General features: G+C 33.2%; 1 pseudogene; it reads right to left on the reverse strand.

The window, feature by feature from the left end:
• Positions 1-7,429: 7,429 nt before the first annotated feature.
• LOC149145325 ((-)-camphene synthase, chloroplastic-like) lies at positions 7,430-10,479 on the reverse strand (annotated as a pseudogene).
• Positions 10,480-12,666: the final 2,187 nt, after the last annotated feature.

Raw genomic sequence — 12,666 nt, forward strand, 5'->3', positions numbered from 1 at the left:
ATCCCTTCGTCCATATTTCCACTGCGCTATCCTGGAAATCGACCTTCCAAAGCCGATATACCAATACCAATTTGATTCGAACTTCGATTCAATATTTCTCTAGAATGATCGATCCCTTTTCTTACATCCTCTTTCGCATGTGTAGATTGAATTCCATTCAATACATAATTCGATATTAATTAAAATCGATGCTTTCCTCATATGCTTTTCACAGTAATTCAAACATTCTCTAAATAGAACTTAACCAAGAATATATATAATTCACACATAATTTCTAAAACAAATTCCTCATCAATGTAGTCAAATGTAATCAATTATAAAAACTCTCTTGGTTCATGGCCAGATTTTCAAATCGATGGCCCTTTACAAATGCCCAGAGGCTTACAAACTTTTTTTGTCCAAGCCTCACCTCTCCTCCCTATTCTATTCTATCTCTTCCTTTTTTTTAAAAGGAAGTTATACAACAGTCATACCTAACTACTTCTTCCCACACATGAAGAATTAGTTATTCAGTTATAACTCATCATCATTTAACTAAACTAGACCACTTTTAACTACCTACCCTTATTGTTGAAATTAACACAAATTTAACAACTAAACCTTCCTAAAGTCTTGCATTTAGCCACAACATGTGACCACCCCGTCATATTGCTGGCCCGGTCTAGATGCTCCTGCATCAATATCCCCCCCAACCGAAGGTCTTTTGAAAATGGGGAAAACAATGTCACATGGGAAATTTTCCAAGTACATATCTCTTAGCATTCAAGGAATTAATGATTAAAGATTAGAAAACAACATAACTTCACCTACTTGAAAATTCAATACATTATGCATATGTCAGATTTTTAATATGTAAATAGTCTTTTTTTCTAATACCATGAGGCAATACCATGGCTTATCAATACCACATGCCAAAAAAATGACAACTCACTTCATATGACGCTTGTTCAAATGACATTTTTTTAATCAATCAATTGAAGTAAAAAATTAAAAAAAAAATGAATAACTACTTTGAAAATAAATATTAACCTTAATATTAAGAGATATTCTATGGAATTTAAATCCCTACCATCCATGTGATAATTATTTATAGTTAAATTAAATTTATGAAACCCTATTTCAAAATAGATGGTAGGTATTTAATCTCTATAGAATATTCTAGAATATTCTTAATAATATGCTCAAAGCAAAGGCAAAGATTTATTTCTAAAGCAGTGATGTTTTTTTATCCTCTTCAATAAATTCATTAATTAGAAAAAATGCTATATCAACAACTACGATGTGAAATGTGTTATGTTTTTTTGGGCATTAGTATTGATTAGCCATAGTATTGTAACGTATCTTATTTATAAATTAAAAATTTCCATGAGAAAATAAGTAAATCTCTATGATTAATAATCTTTTTATTTTATTATTACTAATAAATAAATAGATAAATAATATAATTTAATCTATTTTTATGTTTTTTAAATTAACTTAAAATATATGATAAAATAAGTATTTTGATACTTATTATAAATTAATATAGATGAAAATTTACCCACTATTTAATAAGTCAAAAAATATAAATATTTACCAATCATTTTATTTATATCACTAAAATAATATTTAATAATATTGCCACTTTACCATCCTTTTGCAACGTCTTACTAAACAATTTTACTTTTATTATTTCCCTTTCATATCAATTGGATGGCCCATTTCTTTCCGGGCTCCTAACTTTCATTTTCATGTGAAATATTATGAGTGTATCATGTATCATACACGTAATACCTTTTTCAAAACTTTTTATTTTAGCAAGTCCATTGTTCATTTTCAATGTTACATTTAACACTAAAAGCAGGATATTATCTGATCCTTTCACTTTTGTAACAGAGGTTATGGTTTGGGAGATTTAGATGAATCTTTGGAGGCATGATTTAATAAATTTTGTTGTTTTGAGCGAGTGTTTTCATATGTGGTTTCCAAGCAGGTGGAAATGAATTTTCAAAAACAGAAAGCAATTTTTGTTTCCAATATCATAATTTACAAAAAACCCTCTCATGTTCCTAATAGATATTATGGTTTGGGAGAAGCAAAGGTATTACATGACCCTATTTTTCAGAATTTTGGGAGGAAAAAGCTCAAAGACAATTAGTGACTTGGAGGCCACCTCATCAAATATGAGTTGCAATCAAATTCGAATTTCTCTTCTTTATCAATAGAAATCCTGAAGGATAGTACTATAACTCTATAAAAAGTTTTAGTTACCTTTATTTGTGTTCTATTTTTGTAATACGGTTTTAAGATATTTGTAACAGGTTCTAGTAGAGTATTTCTAAGGAAAGCCTTCTCGCTCGAGTTTAACAAATTTTTTTGTTTTCTAGTATGTCTTTCTAGTGTTTCATATCTTATTTCTACACATGTTCAAAGCATTTAATTTCTCTGAAATCCCTTGTGAAATCATAGACATTAAACGATATTCGCTTATTGGACTATATATCTGAAATATCTCCTCTTAGAATTGGTTTAAGTTTGGCCTTCCTAAATACTTTTCAATGTGTTTTGTTGGCTTGTAGAAATCTTCTACATGCATCCAAATTTCCCTTGTTGTTAAGAAGTTTGTTTGACTGCTTAATTATTAGGAATATCCTTACATTCTTCTATCATAATCCTTGAAAATCTAAGTCATTCTTTCAGGTTAGAAGCTGACACGTTCTGAAGGGACCCTGTGAGAGAGGCATTTAATCATGGATACGGATTGTCATTGATTGCCAACCACCCACAATTAAAACCATAAATCTGGGCATTTTGCTTCAAAGGTTGTTGTTCAGTGACAGGTGAACAACATTAAACAAAGACCCATAACACCTGAGGGAGCCCCCTCTAGTTCAAGGGCTAGCTTGAACCTAAAGGTTGGTTGAGTTGGTTTCCCGACAAGCTTTTATAGCCAAGGACTGCCTACGGGAAACAAGTACAACATTTGGTGCCGTTTCTAGGTAGTGAAGTAACGAAGATATCTTTCTTCGGGGAACGATAAAGACTAGATCTATTCTTTGTTGGTGAATAAGGAGTAGGCATTTAGTATTGGTTGCATTGCTTTCACCTTGGGATTCCACTTTGTCATATGGTGATTCCACAGGGTAACTGATCCTATCGTTTCAAAATTTCAACTACCTTTTCTATGATGTAAGGTTCATTGATACTTGCAATCAGCAGTATATGTCTCTCCCTCTCAACCATGGTCAGAAATCTAAAATTTCTACAGAGGATGCAATTTTTAAAGTACACATGTGAGTATATGTTTCCCATGGGATTTCATGTTCATATTGTATATATTCTTCAAATTTTAATCTTCTCGTAATGTGGCTTATCAATAAATCCACTCTGCACTTGGTTACATTGGAAAGCAGATTACACCTAATAGTGTAAAGTTTTTCAGTTCAGTTAGATAGAGGTGTGGGGATTGAATAGATATTATGAGTTTCAACATGTAGTATATTAGCATGTTCGTTGTTTATGATTGGTGTGATTTGAAGAGTATATGATAGATCAACTTATATTTTCAGTCTCCAGAAATTTTCAGTTTTCATGTTTCAGTATGAAGGGACATCCGAATTAGTGCAGGCACATGGTTGCATTTTATAGTTGCAAGTTACAGTGTGCAGTAGAAGAGTATTGAAATAAAAACATTGATCCATGGGGATTGGCAATATTTCTACATAATATGGCAAATTAGTGGTTGATGGTTTTATGGTATGACTCCATGCCCAACACTAAAGGCAACTAGTCTACTAGTTCTCTGCATCCTACAAGGGAAAGCAGTCCCCATTGTTGTCGATGTTGTAACATTATTAGTTTTGATAATTTAAATTTGCTGATATAAGAGGTTTTAGCCGTTTAGAAATAATAAATGGGTCTGCAAGAGTAAATACGCCCTCAAATTGTAAATTTAAGTCTCATTAGCTGGTTGATTTAGTTAATCATTCATTTAAACATCATTAAATGATGTAATAAAGTAAATTCAAACATGGTTTACAAACATCCAAGAATGAATTTTCAAAACCTAAAATAGGTTTCTGTTGATAACATCCTCATGTAGAAAAACTGCTCTTAGTTTTCTAACAACTATTATGATTTGGGAGATGCTAATGATTCTTTAAAGGCATATTTTCAAGAAATTTCTTGTTTCAGTCACCTTTTTGCAGAGACTATTGTGGATCTAATCAGAAAGGATTTGTGGTAAACTAGATGAGGTTTTTGTTCCTTAGATTCTAATCTACAAAACAACTCTCCGTTTTGTAACGGAGGTTATTATTGGGATATTCGGATGAATCTTTGCAGGCATGTTTTCTCGAATTTTCCTATTTTGAGCCAATTTTTTCAAATGCGGTTTTGGATAAGGTGGAAATGTATTTTCCAAAATGGAAAGAGGTTTTTGTTTCCAACATCATAATTTACAAAAACCTCTCTCCATTTTCTAATAGGTATTATGGTTTGGGAGAAACCAAGGTATTACAGGACCCTATTTTTCAGCATTTCGGGAGGAAAAAGCTCAAAGACATTTAGTGACTTGGAGGCAACCTCATCATATATGAGTTGCAATAAAATTCAAATTTCTCTTGTTTATCAACAAAAATCCTCAAGGATAGTAGTATAACTCTTCAAAAAGTTTTGGTTATCTTTAATTTGTGTTCTACTTTTGTAATACAATTTTCAAATATTTGTAATAGCTCTTGATATTTTTATGAAGATATTTTGGGAGGAAATTGCATAAATACCTCATCAATTGAAGTAATATGTGTGGGCTTTTGATGCCAAGGCTCTTAACTTTGTAATAACTTCTATTATATCATTTCTAAGGAAAGGCTTCTAGCTCCAGTTTGAAAGAATTTTGTGTTTTCTAGTATGTATTTCTAGTGTTTCATATCTTATTTCTACACATGTTCAAAGCATTTATATGAAAGTCTGGGTAAGTGTAGATTAAGTCTTAATCTCTATAAAATCCCCTGTAAAACCATAGCCATTAAAAGATATTAGCTTATTGGACTATCTGTCCGAAATAGCTCCTCTTAGAATTGGTTTCAGTTTGGCCTTCTTGAATACTCTGCAATGTGTTTTGTTTAGTTGTAGAAATCTTCTACATGTATCGAAATTTCCCTTGTTGTTAAGAAGTTTGTCTGGCCACTTAATTATTAGGAATCTCCTTACATTTTTCTATCATAATCCTTGAAAGGGTAAGTCATTCTGTCAGACTGGAAGCTGACATGTTCTGAAGGGACCCTGTGAGAGAGGCCTTTAATCATGGATAGGCATTATCATTGATCGCCAACCACCCCCAATTAAAACCATAAATCTGGCCATTGTGCTTCAAAGGTTGTTGTTCAATGACAGGTGAACAACGTTAAACAAAGCCTCGTAACACCTAAGGGAGCCCCCTCTGGTTCAAGGGCCAGCTTGAACCTAAAGGCTTCTTGAGTTGGTTTCCTGGCGTAGTTTTTGCAGCTAAGGATTGCCTACGGGAGACATGTACAATAGAATCAATACACATGTAGATTGTATCCATGTCGATATCCCTTTCACAAGCCCCCACCCTAGCAAAAACCCTAAAAAAAAGAAGCAAAAAGGATATAATGAAATTAGATTTACAATACATTTCTATATATTGTGTTGAGAAACAATGCCAATTAATTTTCTTTTCTTTCCATGATAAAAAAAGGAAAGAAATTTTAGTGCTATACAATTTTGTTGATAACACTTTAATGGTAGGCATGTAATCCTAGTGATGACATCTCACGGGTGATTATTCTTCCATCCAAAACATAGGTTGTGATTATCTAATTATTATTCTACTATCTTTAAACTAATTATTTATCTTAGCCAATTATTTTTTGCAAATAAAAAATAAAACAAAATTTTGAATTTTACCAATTAAATAAACTGCAAAAACCTTGATAGGAAAGCTAGGAAATGTAAACATAATATTTTTGAGAAAAACCTTTCTTGAAAAACCCCAAAGGGAAAACCAATTCTTCAAATCTAAGAGTTTTATTATTATCTTAAACAAATTAAGTCATTGATAAATGTTAAAACTACTTGCCAAACTACGACAAAGCTGGAATAAAATATTTCAACTTGACACAACCTCTCGTGCAATTCACAAAGCCATTCTTGTAATCTATTACGAATTCTTGTAATCTCACTGATTGGTTGTAATTCACTTTGCAACTGAAAATATGGATTTGTTAAACTTGGCAACTCATACGACCTCCTCCTAGAAATCTCGTAGAAATCTTGTACAACCTCTCCCGACAATCTCGCACTTTTTGCCTGCAGAATAACTCTCGGAGAATTCCTCGACTAGATCTCGAAAACTAGAAGAATACTAATGAAATAAAAATCCAGAAATATTTGTTGCTTCAACTACTCTTGAAATCCTCACTACCCCTTACAAAGGCGTAGAAATAGTTCAGTTCATATTCAATGGGAGAAGGTGGGATTATGGATCACCTCGTGCAGAGGGGTGCACAACAATAGGAAGAAGGGATTTGGGGGTGGGTAGTGAACTATTTCCCTTCCAGCCCGGCATGGGTGGGTAGTGAACTTGTGCTTCTAGCCCCTGTTAGTTATGCTATCCCTGGTTAGAATAGTCGTGTTGAAACCCTCAGTAGTGTCAAATCCTACATCGTCATTGCGCCCCTTTCACTACAATCAATTGATCTCCAAAATTACCTATCTCTCATTGAGAAATCAATGATGAAGATCTAGATCTGAAATGATATAATTTATGGCTAAGAACACTTAAGTTTTAATAGAAGTGTCTAGAAAAAACTGAACATGTCTCAATTATTACTAATGAATTAATTTATTTCCCTAAATTAAAAATTAAGAAAATAATTAAAGCAACATAAATTAACCTTAGGTTAAGCTAAACTTAATAACAAATTAACCCAAATTTAAAAAAAATAATAAAAATAAAAAATCCTCAAAAGAGTTGTACAACATAGACAAAATATTAAGTATTAAATAATTTATTTTAAAAATTAATATAATTATGCATATCAAAAATTAAAAAACTGAAATTAAATTTAAGTTTGTATTTATAAATTAAATTTATAATTAAAAGCCAAAATGTGAAATCTTTGTGATTGGTTCTGAAAGTTATACACTTTTTAGAGTTATCCTTTTCTCTATGTTGATTACTATGGAAGTGATATGGAATTCAATCACTGAAATAGAATAACAAGAACGCACATATTTCATAATCAATATAATAGAATAACATGACCCCACATATACTGTGGTATCTCTCTGATCCTAATGCACTGCACTACGTCCTCCAGATATGACAGAGAAATCTCGACGAAGCAAGGTGAGCTCCGTATTCAACATCGAGGTTTATTTAGTGAAATCAGAAACCTAAATTAAGTAGGAACTTGTTGTAGATTTGACGTGTGGTTACACAGGCACGGGTTCAAGGACGGTTCTCGTCACCAAATACTTTGTTTCAATGGTGGCATCACCATAACCATCTCTGTATTTGTAACCGTGATGTAAAACTCTGCAAATGTCAAAAGCAGCTTTCTTGCAAGAAACGGGAGCATTGCTGTCGGGTTTGAGTAACTCCCAATTTAGTTCTTTGAGTAAGTTGTTGACCATAGCATTGATATGATTGATAGCATCTTCCTCTGTTAATCCAGGATGGTCTTTCATATAACAGGATACGGACGAAGCTTCCTCTCCACGCGCACTGTCAGCCTACACTCACCATGCCAATTTCACTATCATCTGTGTTCCAATTCTAAATTAGTATACACAATCAACAAATGCGGAACTTATTCCATTTGATATACAAGTTTGTCGAGAGTACCTTGTAGCATTGAGTGTCACCTTTCAGTCGAAGAATGGCAGATATCAAGTCACTGAACTTCGATGGAAAGTCAATTTCCTGCAGGATTTCATGAGGAAGGGGATCACCCAAAGTGAGGATAGGTTGCAATGTGGCTAAGCGAGAACCCAAACTAATTTTCCCGTTATCCAGGTACTCCTGGAACGTTGGCAGATAACCACTGGAAATCCACTTCGCTTCTATCATATACGAATCCAAAAGAGACTGCCACTGAACATGACAAGCAAAATAAATTAACTAATCATCTCTCAGTGAAATATTTAGCTTTCTTAACTTTCTCACATATTTGCTTTATAATGGTACATACAGCCTGTCGAACATAGTTGACTGTGTCGCGGCCTGTCTCTGCCAATTTCGCCATTTCGTTTACCGTGTCGTACACCGCCATGTACACTCCTTTCATATATTCCGGAAGAGAATGTATCGACGACCGGTTCCACCTGATCATTATACACATTAACTTTTAGTCATGTCAATTAGTGTAGTGAAAGGTCATATCGTGGGACGCGTTTAGTAGTAATTTAAAACGACATCAGTATTAAATTATGACTGACGTTTGAATATATCTATTACCTTAAAATATTTTTATAGTCCATCACTTTCACAACTATTTCACAACCCTTACATGAAAATAAGATTGAAGAAAAAACGAAAACGAAAACAAAACATGTTACTCACTGTAAATTGTCACCTCTTAATTGCTGCGGTGAAGAGTTCGAGCTCCTCCATTGTTCCGTAGGTGTCTTAGATATCGTCGAGCACCGTTCCAAAATAACAAATTTTGGCGAAGCCAAGTCGGAATGCGGAATGTTTAGGATCGGTTGCAATGCAAGATGCAAAAGTGTAGTACTCCACGTGAATATGTCGCGTGAATATGTTTCCACCATCTAAATAAACAAACTTCATTTACTTTTTGGCCGCTCAAATTCAGTTACTTTTCAGACGATATCCAATGAGAGATCATTACCTGGAGAGAGATTGTAACTCCCTCTTTTGTAACGAGTGAAAGATGTTGAACTCCACTTTTGCAAGTTCTACGAGTTTCTTCCTGTTCATGTTCATATATATAGCGCGTCATTAATTGATTCGTATTACATTGGAACTAAATTATTAAAAGACACAATTGATTAGTATTACATTGGAACTAAATTATTAAAAGACACAATTGATTAGTATTACATTGGAACTAAATTATTAAAAGACACAATGCTTTGATACAGGGTAGTATTTCTCTCAACATATATGGATCTATGCGAGGAGCATTTGTGCATCCAACTAAAGATATTAACGAAAATACTTCCATGTATGTTCTGGAGTATGGATGTTACGTAATGAAATAATGAACCTACTCATATATAGTGTCTTGTGGAAATACTTCCATGTACATTCTTGCTTCCAGTCTCGGCAGATTTGTGTGCCAACCATACTCCAGAACATACTCTATCTGCCATCGACAAAATTGAAACTATAAAACACAGATGCCAACCAATAATTAGCTGATGTGATATTAGTATTACTGGCTCACCTCTTGTGAAAGACTAGAGGCCGCAATCTTTTGTAGGGCATCTTTTAAATACATTGTAGAGAAGATTTCGGCCTCTTCCATGAGTTTTTCGCCGGGAAAGGCAATGAGGGATGCCCGAAATAAATTGAGCACGCCTCTTATCTCTCCCTCTGTTTGAATGGCAGGGCAGGCAAACTGATTGTCGAGGTCTTCGAAGTGTTGTAACACAACTGATATTAATGTATGATGGATTATCAGTCAATGCGTCCTCGTAAATGGCAGTTGTCAGTTATAATGAGAACGTTCAAAGAGTAATTAATTAATAAAACATGTATGTATACCTGAAGACACTGGATATCCATGTAGTCTGAGAGTTCGAAGTCCCAAGGCCGTTGAGTTGAGATCAATCAGAGCATTTTCTCTGCCACGTCCAATGCCTTTTTCGTGGCAATAGCTGCTGACCAAATAACTTTCTTGTTATAATCGTGTGTTTTCGATGTATAAAGCAGAGATCTGTAAACATGATCTCTAAACAGACCTGTAAACATGATCCAATGCTGATTTGATCTCATTTTGGAAATGCCTATCGATCCCCAACCGTTCAACGCTATCGACCATCCAAAGACGTTGATGGAGGTCATTGAGGGGACTGATTAGTTCTCCATCCTCCACTGCCATCGAATTGAACATATCTTTTACTTCCCCAATAAGTCTATGATGACGTTCACGGTAGGAAGGTGCCTGAATGACATTACATTAAATACAGTAAACTAATTCTGAACGAAAAAAGGAATATGCAGAAGAATAAATTTTTATGAAATTAGTTAACGACCTCATAAGACGTTGCCAGAGAGTCTATGACATCATCGTCCCATTGATTGTAATGATAATCGCCTACGCGTCTTCTTTCAGCGTCATCGCTAGATACAGAGGTGGTCGATCTCATGCTTATAAAACGTGTTGCGGACTTCCGTTGCCTGTGCATTCCAGGATTTGGAGTTTTTCTATGCAAAGCCTTCAGCTCATAAGTAGAACTGAGAGAGGGTCTGCGCATGGAAACCAACGGTGCAACAGAAACTAGAGCCATTTGTGTTAGGCTTCTACGGTATGATACCTTTTGGGCCTACTGTGATAGGTGAAGATCATTGTGCCTTGGAACCATATTGCCATTGTTTATATATAGAGCGTCATGCACCCACTCATGTCGTGATTGATCATTAATTTGACTTAACGCACGTTCTCGTCTGCCACTTCGTGTATCATGTTTATCATGCAGGTACACCTAACATCCTTTTCCTTTGACGTACAATAGTCCACCCGTGTGACTTTATGGGGTTCTCTTTTTGTTTAATAGGGAATTTGTATAGAAAAGGGTGGTAATGTAATTTTAAATAATTGAGTTTCAACTAATTATTTTAATACATGCATTAGGTATGAAATTTTGGAGTAGAGTTTTTAAGATTTTAATTTTGGAGTAGAGTTTTTAAGATTTTAGATTAATTAATAAAAATTATTGTGTGCAAGATAGAGATTTAATTTAGATCATAATAATAATTTTAATTAGTATTTATATATAATAGTTATATTTTTTTTAATTAAATTGATTAATTTGAAAAATGTGATGATGGTATTAGTAAGCCATGACATTGGGTCATAGTATTTTAACAAAGGCTATTTGCAGGGTTAAAATCTCTATAATGAAGTGGAAGTGAATTTCCATCTTTAAAAATCATATTAAACACACACATATATAATTAATGTTACAATTTAGTTAATGATTTTTTTAATTTTTTGAACTTTGCAATTTGAAATGTATATTGAACTAAATGTTTTTGATGTTTATAGATGTTTTGTTAGCCATCTAAATTATATAAATAAATCATTGATAACTCTTATATTATAAATATGTTATAAATTATGTAGCATTGTTATAATAAAAAATGATATAACCAAATGATTAAAAAACCAAGAAAATGGTTTTTCAAATCAATATTATATATATGTGGAAATTATTTTAACTATAATCAAAATGGGTGAATACAATCAAAATAAGAAATAGTTAAAAGCTTTCTTTTCAATTTTGTTATGTTTATAGGCATGTCTATTTTGGGCTTCAATTTAATGTAATTATCAACTAGTGTGACAATAAAAAAAAAATGCTCCATTAATTCCTATAGACACCAATGTATAATAAGCATAAAAAATCTTGATTAATGGTATATCCACGTTGTTAAAATTTAAAAAAACATAAAAATAATTTGAAATTATTATTATTGCTAGATCGATATGATAATGAGATTTTTTTTCAAAATAATCACATTATTGAGATTTAGTTGTGAGTAGACCACTTTCATCTCAATTCCTTGCTACTGTGGGATTCCTTACATAGGTGAAACTGTTAGCTCCATTAGCCAAAGAATCCAAAAACATGCAACAGACATTAGGCACAATCCATTAACCAAAGAATCCAAGAGCATGCAACACACATTGGGCACAATCGTCCCTGAACTTTATTAAACATGCTGTGAAATCTAAGCACTATGTCTACATTGAGGATTCCCAAGTAATTGTAAGGGTTGATCACTTCCAACATAGGAAGGTAAGAGAAACCATTGACATTGAACTTTATTAAACATGCTGTGAAATCTAAGCACTATGTCTACATTGAGGATTCCCAAGTAATTGTAAGGGTTGATCACTTCCAACATAGGAAGGTAAGAGAAACCATTGAGATTGAGAAGCATGCGATCAATCTCAACACGGATGATGGTTGGAAATTAAGTAGGAGCTCGATTCCTCCTCTCTCCTCTTGATTGTTTTTCATTTCTATTTTCATTTCTATGTCACCTTATCTGACTTTATCTTTATTGGTTCATTTAGCTTAGTAATTTTAATCCTTTTTAAGCTTCCTACTGCTAATTCCAGAGGATGCATCTATGTTATTTAAACATTTGGGAAGATTGATTTTTTCACCCTGATAAGGAGGATGAATAGTTAGTTTGAAACGTCGACCAAATCTCAATAATGTGATTATTCCAAAAGATATTATTATTATTATTAAAAGAATTAATATCAAAGCTAAAGGCACCTACATTAAAAAAACACATGGAAAATTATTCTTAATTATGGATATTTACCTCTACTTTCTCACTTAGATTTTTAATATGTAAATAGTCTTTTTTTTTCTAATACCATGAGGCAATACCATGGCTTATCAATACGACATGCCCAAAAAATCACAACTCACTTCATATGACGCTTGTTCAAATGACAT

The sequence above is a fragment of the Pinus tabuliformis genome, chromosome X (genome assembly GCF_031772625.1).
Source record: "Pinus tabuliformis cultivar Carrire ecotype Pingquan chromosome X, CPIR1, whole genome shotgun sequence".
NCBI classification, from domain to species: Eukaryota; Viridiplantae; Streptophyta; class Pinopsida; order Pinales; family Pinaceae; genus Pinus; species Pinus tabuliformis.